Source organism: Pristiophorus japonicus, chromosome 8 (assembly GCF_044704955.1).
Source record: "Pristiophorus japonicus isolate sPriJap1 chromosome 8, sPriJap1.hap1, whole genome shotgun sequence".
Lineage (NCBI taxonomy): Eukaryota > Metazoa > Chordata > Chondrichthyes > Pristiophoridae > Pristiophorus > Pristiophorus japonicus.
In genome coordinates this window covers 219,246,740-219,270,902 of record NC_091984.1, presented here as the reverse complement: position 1 = coordinate 219,270,902, position 24,163 = coordinate 219,246,740, and the positions used below count along the sequence as shown (strand labels likewise).

General features: G+C 44.4%; 1 protein-coding gene across 4 annotated transcripts in view; it reads left to right on the top strand.

Moving 5' to 3' along the window:
- smtnb (smoothelin b) overlaps positions 1-24,163 on the top strand; it is a 385,166-nt gene that overhangs the window by 25,899 nt on the left and 335,104 nt on the right. The window lies entirely within an intron of this gene.

Genomic DNA, 24,163 nt, shown 5'->3' with positions numbered 1-24,163 from the left:
ATGTTAATGGCTTGTGGTCTGTCTCTAATTCAAACTTCATTTTTTTTACACCAAAGACACATACAAGCGCTTCCTTCTCGACCATCCCATATCCTCGTTCTGCTTGAGAGAGCGACCTGGAGGCATAAGCCACAGGTTGTAGTTGACCCTCAGCATTGCCCTGCTGCAACACGCACCCAGCCCCATAGGACGATGCACCACATGTCAGAACCAATTTTCTACAGGGGTCACACAGGGTCAACAACTTGCATGAACAAAGTAGGTTTCATGCCGGATCAAAAGCCCGTTCCTGACATTCCCCCCCAAAACCAATCGCAACCCTTACGCAGGAACACGTGTAGCGGCTCCAACAACGTGCTCAAGTTCGGCAGAAAGTTCCCGAAATAGTTCAACAGTCCCAGGAATGAACGCAACTCCGATGTGTTGCAGGGCCTAGGTGCTCGTCGAATCGCCTCTGTTTTGGATTCGGTGGGCTGAATCCCATCTGCAGCAACCCTCCTGCCCAGAAACTCAACCTCAGGAGCTAAGAACACACATTTAGACTTCTTGAGTTGCAGGCCTACCCGGTCCAGTCGGCGTAGCACCTCCTCCAGGTTGTGGAGGTGTTCCTCGGTGTCTCGACCCGTGATGAGGATGTCGTCCTGGAATACGATCGTTCCAGGAATGGATTTAAGCAGGCTTTCCATGTTTCATTGAAAAATCGCGGCCGCTGATCAAATGCCAAACGGGCACCTGTTATAAACGAACAGTCCCTTGTGCGTGGTGATGGTGGTCAGTAATTGAGATTTGTCTGCCAGTTCCTGGGTCATATAGGCTGAAGTGAGGTCCAACTTAGTGAACAGCTTGCCGCCTGCCAGCTTGGCAAAGAGGTCCTCCTCTCTTGTAGGGACACCCGATTGATGGTGGCCTTGTAGTCGCCACAGATCCTGACAGAGCCATCCACTTTTAGGACGGGAATGATGGGGCTCGCCCAGTCGCTGAATTCAATAGGCGAGATGATGCCCTCTCTCAACAGCTGGTCCAATTCACTCTCGATCTTTTCCCGCATCACATACGGCACCGCTCTGGCTTTGTGGTGCACTGGCCTGGAGTCTGGTGCGATGTGTATCACTACTTTAGTGCCTTTGAAAGTCCCGACACCAGGTTGGAATAGTGAATCGAATTGTTGTAGGACTTGTGAGCACGAACTTCGCTCCATAGATGACATTGTGAGAACATCCCCCCATTACCTGTTCATCTCGGCTAACCAGCTCCTCCCCAACAGTGCAGGACCATTGCCCGGGACAATCCAGAGCAGCAGCCGATTCACTAACCCATTGTGTGTGACAGCCAACATTGCACTGCCTAGCACCGGAATGATTTCGTTGGTGCAAGTCTGAAATGGTGTCTCAATACGTGCTAATTTGAGTCTACTGGCTTTAAGTGGTCATAGCTTCTCAAATTGCTGAACGCCCATGAGTGACTGGCTGGCCCCAGCTCCATGCATACAGGGATACCGTTTAATAAAACCCTCATCATCATTGGTGCCGTTTTAGTGTATGAACTGTGAATATTCGCCACATGGACCCGCTGAACCTCGCGTCCATCGATTTGCCCCAAAAGTCATCCTGCCTCAAAGAACCCTCTTCTGTTCCATCCGCCTCATATATTAGTCTGGAAGCAGACTTCCTGCACATTTGAACTAAGTGGCCACTGAGATTTCAGTTCCTGCAGACAAACTGTTGAAATCTGCAAGATTTAGTTGAGTGTTTTCCCCCACATCTCCAGCATGAGTTAAAGTTTCTGTTGTTGGGAACAAAGGGACTATGGCCAGGCATTCCGCGCTGACTGCCCCTGTGACTGCTTTTAAGTACCCTATTAGTGGTGTCAGTGGCCCAATCCCAGGCCGCATTGTCCACTGTGATGGCGTGAATGTCTGTTCAGCCTGGCATTGTCTCTGCTGAAGTCCTACTCTGGGGTCTATTGCTGCCTGGGGAGTGTCGGATTGCCCCTGCCTGTCTGCGGGGCTCTGAGTCGCATTGATGATGTTGACTCCCTGATCCATCGCCGCGTTAGAGGCAGAATTGCGCGCGTATATTATTTTCGTCTCTTCCTTCCCCGCCATAAAAGTTTGAGCCATCAACGCCGCCGCTTCCAAGATCAAATCCTTGGTCTCAATTAATTTGCGGAAAATTCCCGCATGACTGATGCCCTCGATAAAGAAGTCTCTTAGCATCTCCCCCCTGCAGTTATCTGTGAACTTGCAGAGGCTGACCAAACGCCCGAGGTCCGCTACGAAGTCCGGTATGCTCTGTCTTTCACGATGTCGGTGGGTGTAGAATCTGTGTCGGGCCATATGTATGCTACTTGCCGGTTTGAGGTGCTCCCCGATCAATTTGCTAAGTTCTTCAAAGGTTTTGTCCGCCGGCTTTTCGGGTGCTAGTAAGTCCTTGATGAGCGCGTAAGTCTTTGGTCCGCACCCTTCACTTGTCGGCCGCTGCATCCCCCAGCCATTCTTTCGTAACGAAGCTTTGCTGAAGCCTCTCGACAAAATCGTCCCAGTCTTCCCAACACAGTACCATTCCTCTGTGCTACCGGTGGCCATTCTCGTGGTCCGTGAATTCCCGTTTCTCGTCGCCAATATAAAGTCCTTACTCTATAGCATGAAACCACACGAGGCACATTCTGGGGACAAGGTCACTCTGTGACCGTAACTCTTTATTCACAGGACTCCAAAGACGATGACCCTGCGTGGGACCTCCCTTTTTATACCTGTGTGATCAGGTAAGGAGTGTCTCCCACAAGTTCACCTCTTGTGGTCAAGGTGTGCATCTAGGTTGAGAGTAGACAGTAATACAGTAGTGTTACATTGTGGTTACATACATGACAAGAAGGACTTTCATCACTACCCGAAAGGGCTGTGGTTGAACAGTCAGTGAGTATATTCAAGGCTGAGATAGACTCTAGGGGAATCGAGGGATATGGGGATCGGGCGGGAAAGTGGAGTTGATATGGAAGATCGGCAATTATCTTATTGAATGACGGAGCAGGCTCGAAGGGCAGTATGGCCTACTCCTGCTCCTAATTCTATTGGGCCTGGTTTTCATGAGCTGCAAGGCCCACCCATTTGCCGCCCAAAGGACTGCCAATGGCTGCCGAGAGAGCGGGCGGTACTTTGCCTGAAAGATTCCTCTAAAAGAGGTGGCAGTAGTGCCACCCAAGTGCTGCTGAGGATGGAGTCGGATGCAGGGAGAGTGGAAGACCTGAAGAGTAAAAAAATATTACCAAAAAAAACCCACCGGAACATCTTCAGGGGACCCCATCCAGGTAAATTGCTGTTAAAAATTAAAAAAAAAGATTTTCACTAACCTTTTCTTGCATGTCTTCAAACCTACCATAGAGGTTAGATCTGCCTCCACGCAGCGGTCCTTCCCCCTGCTGGCGCCGACTCCCGCCTGCACCAATCTGGCATCTCGGCGGGCAGGAGGCCACTTACGCGATTTGGCCACCAGAGGACGTCAGCGGGCGGTTCCCGGCGGTACTCCGCTCCCGCCCGCTCCAGCCCAAGTGGAAAATGGCGAGGAGAGGAAATTGGCAGCAAATCTTGGCGGCAGTGGGCGGTAAGGCCATCAATATTGGGCCTATGTTTTTAGGAAAATGCACACTTATTGGTGTTAACCACTGCCCACTTGTCAGCTGTAGATACTTCTTCCATTGGCCTTAAAGGGATACTTTATCCTCCCTATTCTCCAGATGAAGGAACATAGGAAAAATTATGGACAGAAAAAGACCTACTGGTCCATACAGCCTATTCCATATCAGTTAGCACCAGTTGGAGGCAAGAAGAATACAGTTTTGTTTTATACAGCATCTTATTGTGGATTTTATAAATATCTCCAAGCATTACATACAGATAAATACTTTTTAAAATGCAACACCTGTTAAGTTAAAACAGCCATTTGGTGCTGGAGAATGATCTATTAATATCTATATAATGCTCAAATCCCTTTTCAGCAGGTAGTGACCGAGTTTTTATTTTAGGTGTCAATGGATCCTGAATTACTTGGATTTTTTTTGTGGTGTACTCCACATCTCCAGTGGCGGTGATGCATGGGGAGAATTTCTTCTTACCTCAACCAAAGACTTGTACATTTTGTTACTTTGTTCCTGAGCTAACCACTACTGGTTCAATACTAACCACCTTCTTTTGAGCTCTGTCCTCTGTACATTAGTTCTTGAGCTTATGGATTTTTTTTTTTGGTCACTAGAAGTTGAGGCTATCTGCTCAGCTGCTCTATTTCCAACTTAAAGTCTATGGGCTAGAACCTCCACTTTAGTGCTTATTGCCCAAAAATGGGCGTTATTTCCGGCGTGGGCGGTAAAGTGTTTTCAGATCGCCTGCTTCTCGCCCATTCTCAAAACACCTTATACATTTTTGAAAATGGGCATTACCGCGAGCGATATCAAATGGGCGGTAGCGTTACATTTTTTTGACTTTCTGCCGTAAATTGTGGTCGTCCTTAGCAATGGCATGGCAACACTCGATTCCCGTGAATCTGGAGGTCAAGGGTCTCCATGACATGCGCAGAAGAGGAAACCGAGAGAGAGGGAGCTCAGAGGGACTGAAGGAGTGTCTGGGTGTGGTGTGGCTGCTTTGGGAGGAAGGAGGGAGACTTTAGAGCTACACAGCAAGTAGGCAAACAAAAGTTAGCTGTTACCAGCCACATATTTGATCGAATTTGCCCAATAATGGAGAGAGAGGAGGAGGCATCACAGCACGCTGTGGAGACTGACGCTAGAGAGAGCAGTGAGGTTGGAGAGGAGCACATTGGAGGCCGCAAAAGAGTCAGGAGGTTCTCGGATAAGGCAAATGCCTCCCTCCTGTCGCGTTGTGCTGGGGTGATTTGACACGGACGGCGTGGGAAACCCACCCTAAAGGCCTACTAGAGGATATGGATCGAGATACCAGAGGTCGTCTTGTCGGTGACCAACGAGGTGCGTGAGGGCAACCAATGCCCCAAACGATGGAATGACCTTGTGGGATTCGCAAGAGTAAGTATTACATTGATTTACATGTACTTATGTATTTATATAATTTGATTTGTAACAATCATGGGTGACTATCAGCAGATGTGAGGTTTTGAACTTTTACTGGGAATGTTTTATTCAAAGCCTGCAGTGACGCTGCACGTCTTTAGGTAAAGAATGATAATAATCATGATTACATCTGTCGGTTATGTGTTGTATCAATCTCTGTGACAGTACCTAACAATGATATCATGCAATGATCTCATGCCATGTCGTCCTGTCACCTTTTACAGAAGAAGCTATTGATGATGAGGTCCGTGCAGAGGCGAACGCGTAGGGGGCCACCAGTCCACAGAGATGGAGGAGCTAGTTATCGCACTCGTGGGGAAGCACCCCGGACAGCCACGGATGCATCTGCAGACCCTGAAGTGATGCCACGTGAGTAAAGCTTACACCATTGCGTGATGTAAAGTCTGTAGATACGACACCAAATCATATCCGAACAATCATATATGATAGATGATTTCTAAAAGTGTCATAGAAATAATGCTGGCCGAATGAAAATCATTGCAATGCACAATGTATTGATGGTCATGAAATGTGATGTCTGCGATGATTTTGAGAGCGGTGGTGCTTTTGTGTGCATATGCTGTGTGCAGCGCTGGACACACCTTGTCACCCTAGTACCCCCTTCTCTAATAACCTAATTTGTGTTTTGCAGCTCAGCCAGCAGCGCAACCCCAGGCAAGGCCACAGTGGCCAGAAGGTGGGGGTGCGGGGCAGGAGTTGGCGGACTACATCTGGTGCTGAGGAGCTCTGACTGTCACCCATCAATCCGTTGGGTCTGTTCTTGATGGATGAGAGCGTGGACTTCGAAGAACCTGCATTGCCACGCTCCAGAAGTCATTCCACCCCAAGACCATCTAGTGGTCCTCCAGTCATTCCTGCCAACACTCTGGAGGTACTGGCCCCAAGCACCTCTCCACCGGGCACCCCATTTGTCCCCGCGGAGGCCTCATGGACATAAGAACATAAGAATTAGGAACAGGAGTAGGCCATCTAGCCCCTCGAGCTTGCTCCGCCATTCAACAAGATCATGGCTGATCTGGCCGTGGACTCAGCTCCACTTATCTGCCCGCTCCCCGTAACCCTTAATTTCCTTATTGGTTAAAAATCTATCTATCTGTGACTTGAATACATTCAACGAGCTAGCCTCAACTGCTTCCTTGGGCAGAGAATTCCACAGATTCACAACTCTCTGGGAGAAGAAATTCCTTCTCAACTCGGTTTTAAATTGGCTCCCCCGTATTTTGAGGCTGTGCCCCCTAGTTCTAGTCTCCCCGACCAGTGGAAACAACCTCTCCGCCTCTATCTTGTCTATCCCTTTCATGATTTTAAATGTTTCTATAAGATCACCCCTCATCCTTCTGAACTCCAACGAGTAAAGACCCAGTCTACTCAATCTATCATCATAAGGTAACCCCCTCATCTCCGGAATCAGCCTCGTGAATCGTCTCTGTACCCCCTCCAAAGCCAGTATATCCTTCCTTAAGTAAGGTGACCAAAACTGCACGCAGTGCTCCAGGTGCGACCTCACCAATACCCTATACAGTTGCAGAAGGACCTCCCTGCTTTTGTGCTCCATCCCTCTCGCAATGAAGGCCAACATTCTATTCGCCTTCCTGATTACCTGCTGCACCTGCAAACTAACTTTTTGGGATTCATGCACAAGGACCCCCAGGTCCCTATGCACCTCAGCATGTTGTAATTTCTCCCCATTCAAATAATATTCCCTTTTACTGTTTTTTTTTCCCAAAGTGGATGATCTCACACTTTCTGACATTGTATTCCATCTGCCAAACCTTAGCCCATTCGCTTAACCTATCTAAATCTCTTTGCAGCCTTTCTGTGTCCTCTACACAACCCGCTTTCCCACTAATCTTTGTGTCATCTGCAAATTTTGTTACACTACACTCTGTCCCCTCTTCCAGGTCATCTATGTATATTGTAAACAGTTGTGGTCCCAGCACCGATCCCTGTGGCACACCACTAACCACCGATTTCCAACCCGAAAAAGACCCATTTATCCCGACTCTCTGCTTTCTGTTCGCCAGCCAATTCTCTATCCATGCTAATACATTTCCTCTGACTCCGTGTACCCTTATCTTCTGCAGTAACCTTTTGTGTGGCACCTTATCGAATGCCTTTTGAAAATCTAAATACACCACATCCATCGGTACACCTCTATCCACCATGCTCGTTATATCCTCAAAGAATTCCAGTAAATTAGTTAAACATGATTTCCCCTTCATGAATCCATGCTGCGTCTGCTTGATTGCACTATTCCTATCTAGATGTCCCGCTATTTCTTCCTTAATGATAGTTTCAAGCATTTTCCCCACTACAGATGTTAAACTAACCGGCCTATAGTTACCTGCCTTTTGCCTGTCCCCTTTTTTAAACAGAGGTGTTACATTAGCTGTTTTCCAATCCGCTGGTACTTCCCCAGAGTCCAGAGACTTTTGGTAGATTATAACGAATGCATCTGCTATAACTTCCGCCATCTCTTTTAATACCCTGGGATGCATTTCATCAGGACCAGGGAACTTGTCTACCTTGAGTCCCATTTCCCTGTCCAGCACTACCCCCCTAGTGATGGTGATTGTCTCGAGGTCCTCCCTTCCCACATTCCTGTGATCAGCAATTTTTGGCATGGTTTTTGTGTCTTCCACTGTGAAGACAGAAGCAAAATAATTATTTAAGGTCTCAGCCATTTCCACATTTCCCATTATTAAATCCCCCTTCTCATCTTCTAAGGGACCAACATTTACTTTAGTCACTCTTTTCCATTTTATATATCTGTAAAAGCTTGTCCTACCCGTTTTTATGTTTTGCGCAAGCTTACCTTCATAATCTATCTTTCCTTTCTTTATTGCTTTCTTAGTCATTCTTTGCTGCCGTTTAAAGTTTTCCCAATCTTCTATTTTCCCACTAACCTTGGCCACCTTAAACGCATTGGTTTTTAATTTGATACTCTCCTTTATTTCCTTGGTTATCCACGGCTGGTTATCCCTTCTCTTACTGCCCTTCTTTTTCACTGGAATATATTTTTGTTGAGCACTATGAAAGAGCTCCTTAAAAGTCCTCCACTGTTCCTCAATTGTGCCACCGTTTAGTCTGTGTTCCTAGTCTACTTTAGCCAACTCTGCCCTCATCCCACTGTAGTCCCCTTTGTTTAAGTATGGTACGCTCGTTTGAGACACTACTTCCTCATCCTCAATCTGTATTATAAATTCAACCATACTGTGATCACTCATTCCGAGAGGATCTTTTACTAGGAGATCGTTTATTATTCCTGCCTCATTACACAGGACCAGATCTAAGATAGCTTGCTCCCTTGCAGGTTCTGTAACATACTGATCTAAGAAACAATCCCGTATGCATTCTATGAATTCCTCCTCCAGGCTACCCCGTGCGATTTGATTTGACCAATCGATATGTAGGTTAAAATCCCCCATGATTACTGCCGTTCCTTTTTCACATGCCTCCATTATTCCCTTGATTATTGCCCTCCCCACCGTGAAGTTATTAATCGGGGGCCTATAAACTACACCCACCAGTGATTTTTTTCCCCTTACTATCTCTAATCTCCACCCACAATGATTCAACATTTTGTTCATTAGAGCCAATATCGTCTCTCACAACTGCTCTGATATCATCCTTTATTAACAGAGCTACCCCAACTCCTTTCCCTTCTTGTCTATCTTTCCGAATTGTCAGATACCCCTGTATGTTTAATTCCCAGTCTTGGCCACCCTGTAACCACGTTTCTGTAATGGCCACCAAATCATACCCATTTGTAATGATTTGTGCCGTCAACTCATTTACTTTATTTCGAATGCTGCGTACGTTTAGGTAGAGTGTTTTAATACTAGTTTTTAAACCATGATTTTTAGTTTTGACCCCTCCTGCAGCCCCTTTATATTCAGTGGCCCATTTTGTTTTTTGCCTTGGGTTTCTCTGCCCTCCACTTTTACTCATCTCCTTTCTGTCTTTTGCTTTTGTCTCCTTTTTGTTTCCCTCTGTCTCCCTGCATTGGTTCCCATCCCCCTGCCACATTAGTTTAACTCCTCCCCAACAGCACTAGCAAACATTCCCCCTAGGACATTGGTTCCGGTCTTGCCCAGGTGTAGACCGTCCGGTTTGTACTGGTCCCACCTCCCCCAGAACCGGTTCCAGTGTCCCAGGAATTTGAATCCCTCCCTGCTGCACCAGTGCTCAAGCCACGTATTCATCTGAGCTATCCTGCGATTCCTACTCTGACCAGCACGTGACACTGGTAGCAATCCTGAGATTACTACTTTTGAGGTCCTACGTTTTAATTTAGCTCCTAGCTCCTTAAATTCGTCTTGTAGGACCGCATCCCTTTTTTTACCTATATTGTTGGTACCAATGTGCACCACGACAACTGGCTGTTCACCCTCCCTTTTCAGAATGTCCTGCACTCGCTCCGAGACATCCTTGACCCTTGCACCAGGGAGGGAACATACCATCCTGGAGTCTCGGTTGCGACCGCAGAAACGCCTATCTATTCACCTTGCAGTGGTGGTGTGGAACGGACGCGGCAGGTCTGTTCCACAAGCGCGACATGAGAGCGGAGAGATGGTACAGTTGTCCAGGAGGACTGTAGACATTGGTGACTAGCTCATTGAAGCATTGGGGGGCATATTCCGACAGCTGGCCACCATGACCGAGTGCATTCCACACATGGTGGAGTCCCTGGATGCGATAGCCAGGAACACTGCTGCCACAGGCCTCCCAGTGGTCCCCAAGCACGGCACTCCACCCCTAGATTCAGCACCACCACTGCAAACGATAGATGAGAGCAAGGACCAAGATCCTGCTTCTGCATCAGAGAATGTTGCCTGCTCGGCACCCATCGCTCCTGTACCCATGCAACCACCACATCTGCCTTCATTCCCCCCCAATGGGGCACTGCCTGAGGAGCTCCTCAGCCAGGCGCTGTGGAGCGAGATGGGGAAGGGATAGAGGTTCGGAGAAGAAGGGGATGGGGCGAGGGAAACTGAGGTGCATGTCCGCAGGTGATGGCTGTGTTACATCTCCATCTGGGTGTATACAATTTGTTGTAATGTATGGGGACTGGGGACCATCCTCCTGCTTTGCCTTTGTATTCTGTGTTGCTGGACATGTTGAACATTTGATTGATGTCAATGTTGGAAAAAGTGGGATGTGGGAGGGGGTTGGGTGTTATTGGCTGTGATACTTATGATTTCAGACTAATGTTGGTATTACATTTTTGTTATTACATTTTTGTTGTTGAACATAATCTTGTTGCGCATTGTCTCAAATAGCTGGACCGTTACACACTGATGATTCCTTACCATAAAAGGGTTAAATACAACTTAACATCAATCAACATAAACTTTAACTGGCACCAAGATGATGGGCACCATTGATGTCTGAGCTGCACACACACAGCGTTGTCACTCACATCAGCGCTCTTTCAGGCAAACCTTTCAGATATCAGCTCCTCACGTAAGAGTGGGATTTAACAAATGCTAGCCACACCACTGGCGTTCGTTCCAGTTAGTTCCATTTTTTGTGGGCGGTTTTTTGAGCGAGCGATATTGTGGGCGATATGTGTGCAAGGTGGTGAAATTGACGTGGGCGATCTCCATGGCCACTAGTTAGGTAAATATGCTCTTTACAACAAAAAACAGGGGCGGGCGTTCATATTGAATCTCGGCGTTAATTCCGTGCGGAAAGTAATGCTGGCCGATATTATGGGTGTTGATTTCGCCCATTCTGATGATTCTGCCCAAAAAAAGTGAGCAGGCGATAATATTTTTTCCCGGCGTTAATCACATTGGGAAAATAACGCTCGGCGATAAGTCTCCTAAAAAAGCCCGTCAGTTTCCATTTTGTGCCAAAATGGGCGGTATCTGGGCGTTATACATAATTTCAGCGGCAAAATGGGCGTTAAGTGGCCGTTAAGCATGCAAAAAAAGTGGAGTTTATAGCCCTATAACTTTTTTATCTTCATCTCTGCTCTTAACCAGGTTTATTTCCTCCAGGCCATTTATCTTGGCGCCCTCCCAACTCCATTCCTGATCACTCTACTTCCCTTGCTTGTTGACATAGTCAACTGCTTCCTCTGTTCATGGACTTCATCTTCCCTATTAAAAACCACTGTAATCATGCCACATCTTAAATCTAACTTTGACCCTTCTCCATCATTTCTAGCCCCTGTTCCATCTCTAATTTCCTTTGTCTCTTTTGGTTTGGAAACATTGTTGCTGCTCAACTTCATGCCCTTCTGTTTGAATTCCTTCAGTCTAGCTTCTGTCCCATCCACAGCACCGAGACTGTCCATGTTAAAATTACCAATGAAATTCTATGTGTTATCCCTCCTTGTATTTCAGTACTCAATTTGTATTGGCAGGTGGAGTATAGTGTTGGAAAGTGTGAGGTCATGCACTTTGGCAGAAAAAATCAAAGAGCAAGTTATTATTTAAATGGAGAAAGGTTGCAAAGTGCCGCAGTACAGCGGGACCTGGGGGTACTTGTGCATGAAATGCAAAAGGATAGTATGCAGGTACAGCAAGTGGTCAGGAAGACCAATGGCATCTTGGCCTTTATTGCAAAGGGGATGGAGTATAAAAGCAGGGAAGTCTTGCTACAGCTATATAAGGTATTGGTGAGGCCACACCTGGAATACTGCGTGCAGTTTTGGTTTCCATATTTACGAAAGGATATACTTACTTTGGAGGCAGTTCGGAGAAGGTTCACTAGGTTGCTTCCAGGGATGAGGGGTTGACTTATGAGGAAAGGTGGAGTAGGTTGGGCCTCCACTCACTGGAATTCAGAAGAATGAGAGGTGATCTTATCGAAACGTATAAGATTATGAGGGGGCTTGACAAGGTGAACGCAGAGAGGATGTTTCCACTGATGGGGGAGACTAGAACTAGAGGGCCTTAGTAATAAGGGGCCGCCCATTTAAAACTGAGATGAGGAAAATTTTCTTCTCTCAGAGGGTTGTAAATCTGTGGAATTCGCTGCCTCAGAGAGCTGTGGAAGCTGGGACATTGAATAAACTTAAGACAGAAATAGAAAGGGGATTAGGGATTATGGGGAGGGGGCGGGGAAGTGGAGCTGAGTACATGATCAGATCAGCCATGATCTTATTGAATGGTGGAGCAGGCTCGAGGGGCCATATGGCCTACTCCTGTTCCTATTTCTTATGTTCTTATGTTCTTATATTTAGCAATTGGTTAACATTGGCTAGATACCTTTTAGGGTATGTTCAATGATCATGCCCAAGTGCGTGTTAATGCAGACTCTGTGAAAAATAATTACTGACTAAATAGATTTCAAGCAACTTTTCAGCCAAATGGGTTTACCACTCCTGAAGATACTGGTTATGTTCTGAAAATTCTTTAGTGTCTAAAACTGGGAATCAAATCTCCTGCACTACATTTGCTGTTGATGGTTTGAAAATACTTGGAAGTACACTCAAGTAAGTCTGTTCCAATATAAAATGAAAGGCATATTAAATGAACAGATTGGTTTACATTAATCTTGTCATCTGCTTTCTAAATGGATTTATGTTGTATTCATCTAGAATCTTTCAGTTCTAATGTGTCGCTTCAGGTGGGCTTGGATTCTTTGACAAGTTGTTGAATCCTGCCTGATATTGGTTAATTTATTTTGGATGAGGGTTTAAAAGCTGGACTGTTTTTATTTAAGTTTGACAAGCCATTTTCTGGCTTTCATCATTTTTAAGTTGTTCTGGAATCAGTGCTGTAGTCTAATTACCACCAAACTTCTAAATGAAAGAGTCAGTTTGAGGTGTACTTGGCCAATCCTATTAAATGCAATTGTGAACAATTACCACATCAAAACAACAGTGTGTAGAAAAATCTAGTTAATGATGTGTATTAGAGGTGATCTTTGTTTAATCACTCAATTCCCACTCTATATTCTGTGTTAAGTGTATAGCCTATTTGATTTTATACTGTCTGAGTGAATTGGTTTTAAGAGCTAACATCTCTGTCTAACTTTAAATATATTTTTTCCAACAGTTAGTTTTTAACACTTCTATTAAAGGACGAGCTAGCTGTTATAATAAAAATATATCATTTGTGTTCAGAACCAGGTGATGATCGATCCCGCCCTCTGGAGCGTGAGGCCCAGTAGATTTTAACTCCTGGGCCTCATTAACATACATGACTGCTGTCCTAAGCTTGGTGCAATGATGCCAGCACTGGTGGGTGGGAGTCAAATATTAAGTGTGGGAGGGGGGCCTCATGCCGCTCACTGAAACGGTCCCTGGCAAGGTAAAAGGGGGTACCGGTAGAGTCCGCGATCAGGGCAGAGGGAAAAGCCAGGGGCAAGGGAGGTCCTCCTGGCCCACACAATAAACCTTTTTTTCTAAATAAAATGAAAGCTTTAATGTTACTTGGGCCTCCTGTGGCCAGGATCCTGCCTGCTGCCAGCTTTTCCTGATGGGCTCGAGACTGTGTAAGCCTTAGCCTGCACTGTTCGTGTAAAATGGGAGGGGATGGGCGCAGGAGGGGAGGAGGAGGAGTTAAATTACCTCCTTAAGGGGCCGAAATTCCCCCCCGACTAAGCGTAGGTGCACTCACTGTTCTTTTAAGATTTTTCTCCGTCCCAATCCATGGGGCGGAGGATCAACCGATATTCAGGTCTTGTTTTTTTTTGGTCAGGGCGGAAGTGCCGGTGGGTCGGGTTGGCCGATGCATGGAGTCGTCAGCGCCGTGCTGATGTGTCACAATGTCCCTCCCCTTCAGTTAAAGAGAAGGGCCGCAGCGAGCTCTGTAATAAGTTTAGTTAGACCCATTGGGCCACCAGGGAGGATTTCTGCCGGGCCACCATTGTCGGGCCGACCTCGGAGTCGGCTAACAATTAAAATAAAATGGAGGCGTCAGCAGCGCGCCCTCCCCTTTAAGGGTGGACACGCTGCCCAGGCACACACAGCTTCCCACAGGGGAAACCTGTCAGTGGCACCGACTGGTGGTCGCTTCGCTCCCACGGGACAATTTCCTGGGGCGAGAAAGGGGGTCGCCGCTGGCCAGCGTGTCTGACAGGCGGGGCGGAAACCTGTTCCTGCCGCTACCGGCCCAGGGCAATTTAGGATGGGTTGGCCCATCTGTCTGACCCCGATTCGTAAGGCCTACCTGCTCCATTGAGCTTAAGGAGAGGGGCAATTTCAGCCTCCAAGTGTCTAATCTTACACTTGAAGGATGACTACTTGTGATTCTTATCCATTAATATGCAAAAATGGAAGTTTTCAATTTTTTTTCTCATCTGCTTTCATAGCTGCTACCTACTTTCAACTTTCTGCAAGATTTCTATTTACCTGGAGACAAAGCTGAAAGTTGCAACTTCTTTCATTTTTATTGCACATGCTTTTTAATTAAACATATTTTTAGTTTTCCTTTTTTTTCCCCACCAGGATTCTTCCCCCAAAGAGCAGGTTGCAGGAATTTTATCTGGGAGTGGTTGATATTTTCATCTGCGCCCGTCGACTGTCGTACACAAAGTGCATCCAAGGTGCCCCGATTCTAGCACAGACACCTGTATTACACGAATTGATTGACCTGGAAACTATGGCTGGATCAGGTTCTTGGATTGCTGGCAAGGAGTCATTACCCCACATGCCAAAGTTATGGTGGTGAATGTTCAGCCCCACTAACTTTTTTCCCCCTCTTGCCATTACAGTACTTTTGTTCTTCCTGAGGCACACATTTCCTGTGACAACCTGCTCCCAGGAGTCCACTAAGACTGCTCTGAGCTGGCTGTTGGGAGATCACTCTCTCCATTTTTATTCCTCTGCAGAGTGCTTCTGTATAGATAAGTGCAGCAATCAAACCTGTGCCTGCCTATCGTTTGTCCCACCCAAATTGATGCCTTGAATAGGTCCATCCCATTATACTTTGTTTGGCAAAGATTAGGGCTTTAATATTATCTCCCCCACCCCCCCCTCCCCTCAGGATGGATGGGGGTATTAAAAAGTGAAATGCGTAGAATGCGACCTCCCAGCCCACCACATATGCAAAATGGCAGCAGCTATCGTGGCGTGGGAGACTTGGATGCTTAAATAACATAGTTAAATCTGGCTCCTGCTGTGTAACTGTGAGCCCGATTTGAAATTTACTGCTGCTGCACAGGTTTGCTAGTGAAAGGGAGGCGGAAATTGCTGGTGTCTCCTTGTGGGCCAGGAAGAGCAGGAGTGATCGCCTCCACCCACCCCCTCCCCCAGGCCACTCAAGGACGTCACTGGACTTTCCCAGGAACTGGCTCCAGGGGTCCACAGCTAAAGGGATCAAGGGGTATGGAGAGAAAGCAAGAAAGGGGTACTGAGGTGAATGATCAGCCATGATCTTGTTGAATGGTGGTGTAGGCTCGAAGGGTCGAATGGCCTACTCCTGTACCTATTTTCTATGTTTCTATGTTGGTATTCCTGCTGGCTAGGCTGGCTATTTGTTACAAGATATTAATGAGGTCCTGCCCTTTAAGATTAGCATGCCCTCTGCATTCATGACCTTCCTGGGTTCTTTGGCTATTTTCAGCCTCACCCATTCCCTCCCCGCTTGTCCATAAATATCTAGGGTCTATCTTCCTGTGGTTCAGAGGAAAAGACTTTTTGATAAGCAGACACAATGATGGATGCAATTCGTATCTGAGCATGTTGTATTGTGAATGTCATTTATGTTTGCAAGTGATATCGATGGGATGGAAGTGAGGAGACTGTTCTTTCTTTCCAAGGAAAGATTCCGGAAGTCATTTCAAGCTGTTTATCTTTACTTAAAGAAAAAAAGCTGTTGACTTGTCCCACAAAATTGGAGCTGTCAGCACTGGGGAAATGTTAGTGACATTTATGATAGGCTAGAGTGCCAAAGATTATAAGTATATGGTATTTTGTTTATTTTTGTGATGCACGTTAAAATAAGGCACACTTTAAAATCAAATTGAGTGCTTAATAGTTTGAATGGTTTACTCTTAGCAGATATCTTTGTGTGAAGTATTATTTACTTAATAAAACTATCATTACTGCTGAACAATTATAAATGGACTGGCTCAAGGAGAAAATGCATACTTATCCTGACACCAAATTAAATAAAACGTGGATTTCCAGCTTCTCCACCATGCCCTCTCCCCTCCCCCCCACACCCGCCTCCAGCCAGCGCATTAGTTACTTCAGTTTCACTTAAATACTTTGACTCAAATATCGTTTTTCATTTAGACAGGTTGTAGTATGTGTATTAAATCTACACAGTGTTGTCATTATCCAGCAGGATGATCCTGGAATAATAAATGGAAATGTCAATATGGATCCCAATTAATCAGGTAAAAACATCTTTGTGCTGAGAAATAAGTGCCTTCTGAAAATGGAAAAAATATGGTGATTTGCTCAATTTATGAGTTTCATTGCAGCCTCTGTTTTAACACCAGCATTCCTTTCACAACCCCAGTTGATGTCTTTAATATCAGTTGATTACTAAACAGCAATTCTGTTGGAAAATGTGCTTGTGTGCCTGTCAAGTGATGACAGATCTGTCTATATTGCGATTCCCTCTTGGTTCAATAGCCTGTTGACCCTTGCTGTCTAGTCTTGCATATGAAGCATGATAATTTGGGCAGGAGGACTATCAGAACCTGCAGAACTGCGCACCACTTAGCTTTTAAAGGAGGATGGAAAGTATATGAAGATAGTTAGAAATCTCTGTGCCATTGGTTTGTGTTTTTAAAATTCTGTTCACTACTATTACCTTGCCTCTGAGATGATCAGGCTTGTACCATGTACAGAAACGTTCAAGCCCTCATATCAAGTAACCATATTCTTAAATTATTGTTACCCTCGTGTGTCACCAAGCAAATGACTGCTAGTTTAGATAGGATACTGTTTGTACATTGTTATCTTGATAATGTTAATTGTCACAATCCATATGCTGTTTACGGTTAAAACAGTAAATTCTAGCCATTTGAGTATGAACTTGTGTGAAATGTGTTAACATCACTTAAGGGGTGAGTTATGCATCAATTAATATTTAGGACCCCTCTCCTCTAATCCAATTTCCTTTTTCTTTTTGATCTATCTTGTTTAAAGTTTGTACTTCAATTTTTTTTCTTTATTGCTTTATTGGTGGATACATTCTAAATCTGAATGTCGATATTGATTAGTATAAGCAGCTTGAAGTGCATGCCAATTAATGGGGGTATTGAGTTAAACTTTATATATGACTGGATCATATTGACAATTTTACCTGTTTGATCTAGAAGTGATTTTGGTTTAATGTTGTTTAATTGTTGATGTAAGGTGAGATTCAGCTGACAAAAAATTAACTACAAGATAGACAAGACAGTAACAATGTTGATTTACAATTTGAAGTCATTGTCTCAAAACAAATGCCAAAGCAGTTTGTATCATGGCATTAGAAGGATTTGCACTGCATATACTCTGGGGGATGGGGGTTTGGAGAACTTACAGATAACAGTTGCCGTGAACTCCCTCACTAAGGGGAAAGGTTCTCATTGAAGATGGTAACTTTGGCAGCTTAACAAGCTAGTCCTTGACACACACACAGCTGAGAAAGGAGTCAGTAGTCAACCTTTATCATTCTTTCTCTCCGGAGAAGTCAATTTAAGGCATTTTGAGACTGGAATAGTTGGGGAGTGAGTGAGATCTTATTCTTGAGCTGAAGGGAGTCTGTGAGATTCCAAGCCAAGGTACGAACACACACTGCCTGTAGGAGGAAAAAGGTAGTTCAGGGACTGCTAACTTAAAGTAAGTTTAGTCTAGCGGTAGGGTCACATTTCTCGATTTATTGTATGAGGAGAGGTAGGTGATTGATCCTCAGTCAGAAATGTGTTATGTTCATTCATATATTTCATATAAAATACCAATTTTTTTGTTCACAATCGGTCTCCTCTTGCTAGAGTACTTTTCAGCCTGCCTTCCGAAAAGATATGAGAAGGCATGCGGTGCAAGTTCATAGTATCTAATGCATACAACAGGGAATTTATCCCTGCGCCCTGGCCGTCCTATCATTCAACTAGATATTGATACACAAAGGTGTTATCTAGATCATAGAGGACATGATGGATGTTTAGTGTAAGGCCCATGCTTTCGTACGCCTCGGTGAAGATGTTGATGATGGCTTGGAGTTCGGCCTCTGAATGTGCGCAGACGCAAGCGTCGTCCGCATACTGTAGTTCGATGACAGAGGATTGGATGACCTTGGATCTAGCCTGGAGGCAACGAAGGTTGAACAGGTTCCCATTGGTTCTATAGTTTAGTTCCACTCCAGCGGGGAGCTTGTTGAGAGTGAGATGGAGCATTATCATCATCATCATCATCATAGGCGGTCCCTTGAAACGAGGATGACTTGCTTCCACGCCAAAAAAGGATAAGTTAATAGGTGTTCCAATAAAGGACCTAAAATTCCAGGTCCTGAGCTACATCCTGAAGGGTGGAAGATGCCTGTGCGTGGATTTTTTTTAACATGTGGTGAGAGATGGGCATTGCAGCAAGGAAGATCGAGAAGAGCATTGGCGCAATGACTCAACCCTGCTTGACCCCGGTCCAGACATGATTGGGCACCTCGAGTCTCATTGCTGAGGACATGCAGAAATCAAGTGGAGACAGCGGAAAGAGCGTGCGGCAAACCAGACTCACCACCCACCCGTTCCTTTAACCACTGTCTGTCCCACCTATGACAGAGACTGTAATTCCCGTATTGGACTGTACAGTCACCTGAGAACTCACTTTTAGAATGGAAGCAAGTTATTTCGAGGGACTGCCTATGATGATGATGAGAGAACATGAGATCAGCTTACAAGATTGAGCAGTGATGCTGAACTCTAATACCTACTGTAAATCTGAAAAACATTCTAACAGTGACCCATGATTGTATGGTATACAACAGCTTGCATTTATAGTGTCCCTCAGGTTGGAAAGATGTCTCGGAACAGTTGAAAATGTAGCAATATTTTTTTTTTAAAGACACGAGTCAGGAGGGAAGAATGAGTAGATATAATTAATGGATGGAACCATAAGAGCAGGTAAAGAGAAACCAGCTGGTTAAAGCGTTTGAGGGGAGGGAGTTCCAGAGGGCAGAGATATGGTGGCTACAAGAGTAGCAGCCAAAGATGTACACATGTATGTGATCTTGAGGTGAGGACAGGATTGGGTATAACTCTGACCTCCTTTACATCAAATTGCTTATAAAACTTTCTATTGAAGTTTGCATATAAATAATAGTTATATTGGGCTGTGACAATTGAGGGTGACTGCTGTCTGTGGAATTGTAACCCAAGGAGTCATCATGCTCAGGAAAAGAGGTAAGGGCAGAAGATTCGAGGGGGACAAAAAATAAAATAATTTTCTGGCCCAATGGAGGGTGACTCCAGATCAGCAAGTTGTAATACCCTCAACTTGCTGGACCAGTTCCACTTCCTGATCTTGCAGTATTTGTATAACTTGCAAGTAATTGCCATGCGTAGTCATTTCCTCTGTGTAAAAATCCTAGTTTCTCTGAAAAATATTGAAATTACTACATTTTATTAACTTGCGTGAGTAATGTTACGTTGTGCTAATTAATGTTCAAATTTGGTACCCTAAATCATTGACTCAGTTTTGAACTTAAAAAAAAAATAAGAACTTGCATTTGCGTAGTACCTTTCACATCCACTGGGCACTCAAAGTGCTTCACAGCCAATCAATTACTTTTAAAGAGTAGTTGGTGTTATTCAGCAGAGTAAGGGTTAAATGGATCGTGAAAACTGTCCAGGTTTGCCTGAACGCTCTGTTACTTGTACCAAAGTGTTTTTTCTTTGCTAACCAGTGCCTGATAGTTGCTGTCTTTCCCCTCCTTAGAACAGCTCTTTTGGGAATTGTAATTGTATTTCTGTTTTCTGTACTGGAAGTTTACTGTAAACAGTTTTTTTTGAACGGTACGTAATGCTGCATTGATGACTAAACAAGGAATTCATGATCTGGGTTGTACCACTGGAAGGGACACTAAGCCAAGGTTAAATATTTCTCACAAGAGAAAATTGGAAGGACAGTTCTGAAACATCCTGTTTCCCCACTCTCCCCTGCCCCCCCCCCCCTCCCAATCACTTAACACCATCCATACAATGACTCTTGCTTATCTCCTTGCATTCTAAGCAATGTAATATTTCCAGAGCTACATTGGAATGGAAATTATGGGTGGTGTACTGTTTTTAACTACGTCATGAAAGTAGAATCATAAATGTTTTTACAGAAAAAGACCATTCAAACTATTGTGCTTGTACACTCTTTCAAAGAACTATCCACTTAATCTCCTTTCTCAACTCTTTCTCCATATCATTTGCATTTTTTACTTTTTAAAATTTTTAACCACTTTTTTTCAAAAGCAAATATGAATTCTGCATCTACTTTTTCTGGTAGAGCATTTTTGACAACCATCTACATAAAATAATTTCTCCATTTGTTTTTGATGATTATTTTAAATTTATGCCCTCTAGTTACTGACTCACTGCCCAGTGAAAACATTTACCTCAGTATAACCATACCTATTTGAACATTTTTATCAGATCTCCTTTTAACACCTCTGTTGCAGTGTCAAACATCACTTCAACAATGCCTCTTTTGCCACACCAGTTTTACTTTGGCTACAAAAATGATATCTTGCCAAGCTATGCATACAAGAGAACACATTTGGATATAATTAATCTTTGTGGCTGATGGGATTTACAAATTGCTCTTGTGACCGTTACAGCTGCAGAATTTGGTCCCTAGTATCCATTATACACTGCACTCTTCTAATTTTTGAATTGCAAGTTTTATTATTAATTTGAATTGCATGAACCATTTTGTAGGTAGACAGGCAAATTTGCTCCCAGGCTCCTTTATTAATAGTGCTCTGTTACTAACTGCCAGGTGAGAGCCCGAATGGACTCTATTTTTCTTCTTCCATTTTTTACCCTTCCCTTCTCCTCCTCGGGTGCTAGTTGGCACGAGGGCACACTTCCATAAGAGTAGGTCAGCCTCTAGTACTTTGACCAAATAACCATTCTCTGTGTGTGAGTCTAGACACAGGAATTCAGTACCACTGAGCCAGCTGTTCAACTGTGGAGTCCATCACAGCTAAGTCACCACATGTGCATTCAGCAGGAGTTACTGAATAGAAATCACGAGTGGGAACCATGGCTAATGTATCTTCTTTCCAGCTCTGGTGTGCTGAGATGAACTGTAGCACCTAAACTGCTGTGTTAGATCAGCGAAGACTGGGGATGAAACTTGGAATTCTCAGACTATGTGGCCGAGTATCATGCCAGTCAGTGCAATTAACTACTGAGCCATGGAAGAGCTAGAGTGGAAATAAGTTGACTCCCTACCATGAGAAAGTGGATTGTCTTTGAGCAGCATTGCTTCCTGATGGCTGAAATTGGGAAGCTCATCATTTAGGGACTCATGGGTGTGAACCTGCATTTCAATTACTCTGTGGCATAATGAGATGAACATTTTGAGGTGTAGTTAATTCTATAACCTTGTTACTGTAGAAATACATTTGCTGTGACTAATTGCAATGTTACTTTTGTTCAGAATATGTTACAATTCATAATATATTTTCTTGGCTTTATACAGCTTAAAAAGTTGCTCCGAGATTTTCAGGTTATCGCTTGTATAATCTAATATTTCAGTCTGAGCATAAGAACTTCTGAGTTCCTGTTGGTATGATATTTCTAACTTGCCCTGAAGCATTGTGAGCCAAGTTAGCTGCATAAATGCTGTTTACTGAACTGGGTTTTAAACTTTTCAACTTTTTTGAGGCTATTCTTCTATGCTGTACTATTCTGTGATTCTCTCCAATATTTTATCACTTCTAGACTGCTCCCTTAGTTTAGTCTTGAGGGAATCCTTTTTCCTGAAGACTGGAACACATTGAAGAAATTTGTAAATACTTTTCTTCTGAAGAGGGGATATTCTTCTAATCCCTTCATTTGCCGTGGAAACCCACATCAGACAGCACACCAGAAAATGTAGAGTTAGTAACATTTTCACTGGTTTTGCTAAATCCACAACTTCTTGGCACGTCGGCAACTTGATGACTGGTTTGGCTTAAATTAGATCTGTTTTTCAAAAACATTTATCCATATAAGGCCATTGACTGAAAGACTGCTGGAGGCTCAGCACTTTGTGTGTGGATGTTTGCTATACCTCTCCTGAGCCAGCCAAGATGATGGTAGTTTTTAGGAAAGGCAAATCCAATCACTGTATAACTACAGTTTATTCCAGTAAAAATGGATACAAAAATGATTTAACCTTTTCATTTGTATCTTCCTGACTCCAACCCCTAGACATCAAGAAAAAGCTCAAATCTTTTTGAAGTTGATCTCCTTTTAGATTACGGGCGCTGAAGTTGGTTGTAACACCCTGTCAAAATATGTAAGTGGATGGAACAAAGATGGGTGATGGTCGGTACGGATAAGTGTAAGGTAAGAAGGAAAAAAAGGTGACAAATTCTCCAGTCAATAGTGTCAAAATAGCTAAGGATGAAATTGAAAAAGATCCAAAATTCTAAGGCTTTTCCGTAATAAATTCATTACCCCCCCTCCCATCCCCCCACAATGGGCGGAGGCGGGGTTAATGAATTAAATACAGGAAAAGCGTCCCAATCCGCCATGCAAGCACCCGTGATAGCGGGGCATCAGTGTACTGCTGTGGAGAGGCGGGACACTTAGTTAACATATTTAAATTGGATCTTCACAGTGCAATTGGGAGCCGATTTAAAATTCACTGCAGTTGCATGGGCTTCCCAGGGGTCGGGATACTTTGCAGTGAAAGGGAGGCAGGAGATGCAGGCTCCACAAGTTAAGTGCCTTTTTCAGCTTTTCTTGTCGTCCATGAGGAGCAGGAGTGCTCCCCTGGCACCTTAAGGAAGCCTTTGGCCTCCCCCAGCCCCAATTGGCAGTCTCTTTCTCCCCGCCCTCCAGCCTTCCCGATTGCGGTCTCTGTTCTGAACTTACCCCTCAAGATTGTCAGGGACTGTCCGCAAGGATTCTCAGCTGTGGCCTCCTGCTGCTGCTCCCGGCCGCGAGCCAGGCTATCAATTCGGCTGGCTGCCAGACGGAAAAGGGGAAAAAAAAATGTTAATGAGGTTCGCATTCTCGGCCTTGCCTGGTACTTTTGCCGTTGTCGGCCTCACCCACACCCACCCTGTAAATATCAAGGCCTAAGACTCAATGTTCAACATGCAAAATCAATGCAGAGCAGTAACCAATAAAACCAATTGAATGTTGAATTATAAAACCCAAAATAGTAAGAGTGCAAGTTAGCTTAAATTATATACTGTGCTACTCGGACCATATCAATTTTGTCTGTCTTCACTCTATCTCCACATAAACACACTTTCAACAAAGGAATTAAAGGGGTTTCCCCTGATGGCTTAGAAATGAAAGATACCATATCTAAGTCATAATCAAGAAATTCCTAGGTTTCATTACTGGTCTGTATTGAGTTAGTTGAGCTCAACAGGGGCAACAGTGAGGTCACTGAGATTTGGATCAAGAGTAGGCCATTCAGCCCCTCGAGCTGCTCTGCCTTTCAATTCTAAGACTACCTGTCTGGCTCCAATAACATGCTGCTCCAGGAGCCAACAACATTGCATCAGCATGCATATGTGTCTGTAATGTGTCTTAGATAATTTGCACATCATGGTGTATATCATTGCTGATTTCATGGTGCAGTACCTACATTATGACTGTGATTACACTTCAAAAACAAGTCATTGGCTGTAAAGTGTTTTGGGATGTCCTGAGGTTGTGAAAGATGCTACTTTGCGCAAGTGCAGTGGCCAAACTGCTACACCCAGTTTGTGCATGCATTACAAATTGGGAGACACTTGGCAGCCACTTCAGAGGCCAACCTACTGCAGAAATGGAAGCAATATGTGCAAGGGTGATGCACTCGGGTTTCTCTTCTGAAGATCTGGGCTACAGTGTAAAAGCATCTCGAGAACCCTAATGCTACAATATGTAGCGGAATTAGACAATGAGTAAGGTTTTGATCTCTGAGGCTGTGTTTGATGACCAGCACTACCTGCATGTGTGATGTGTTAGTGCA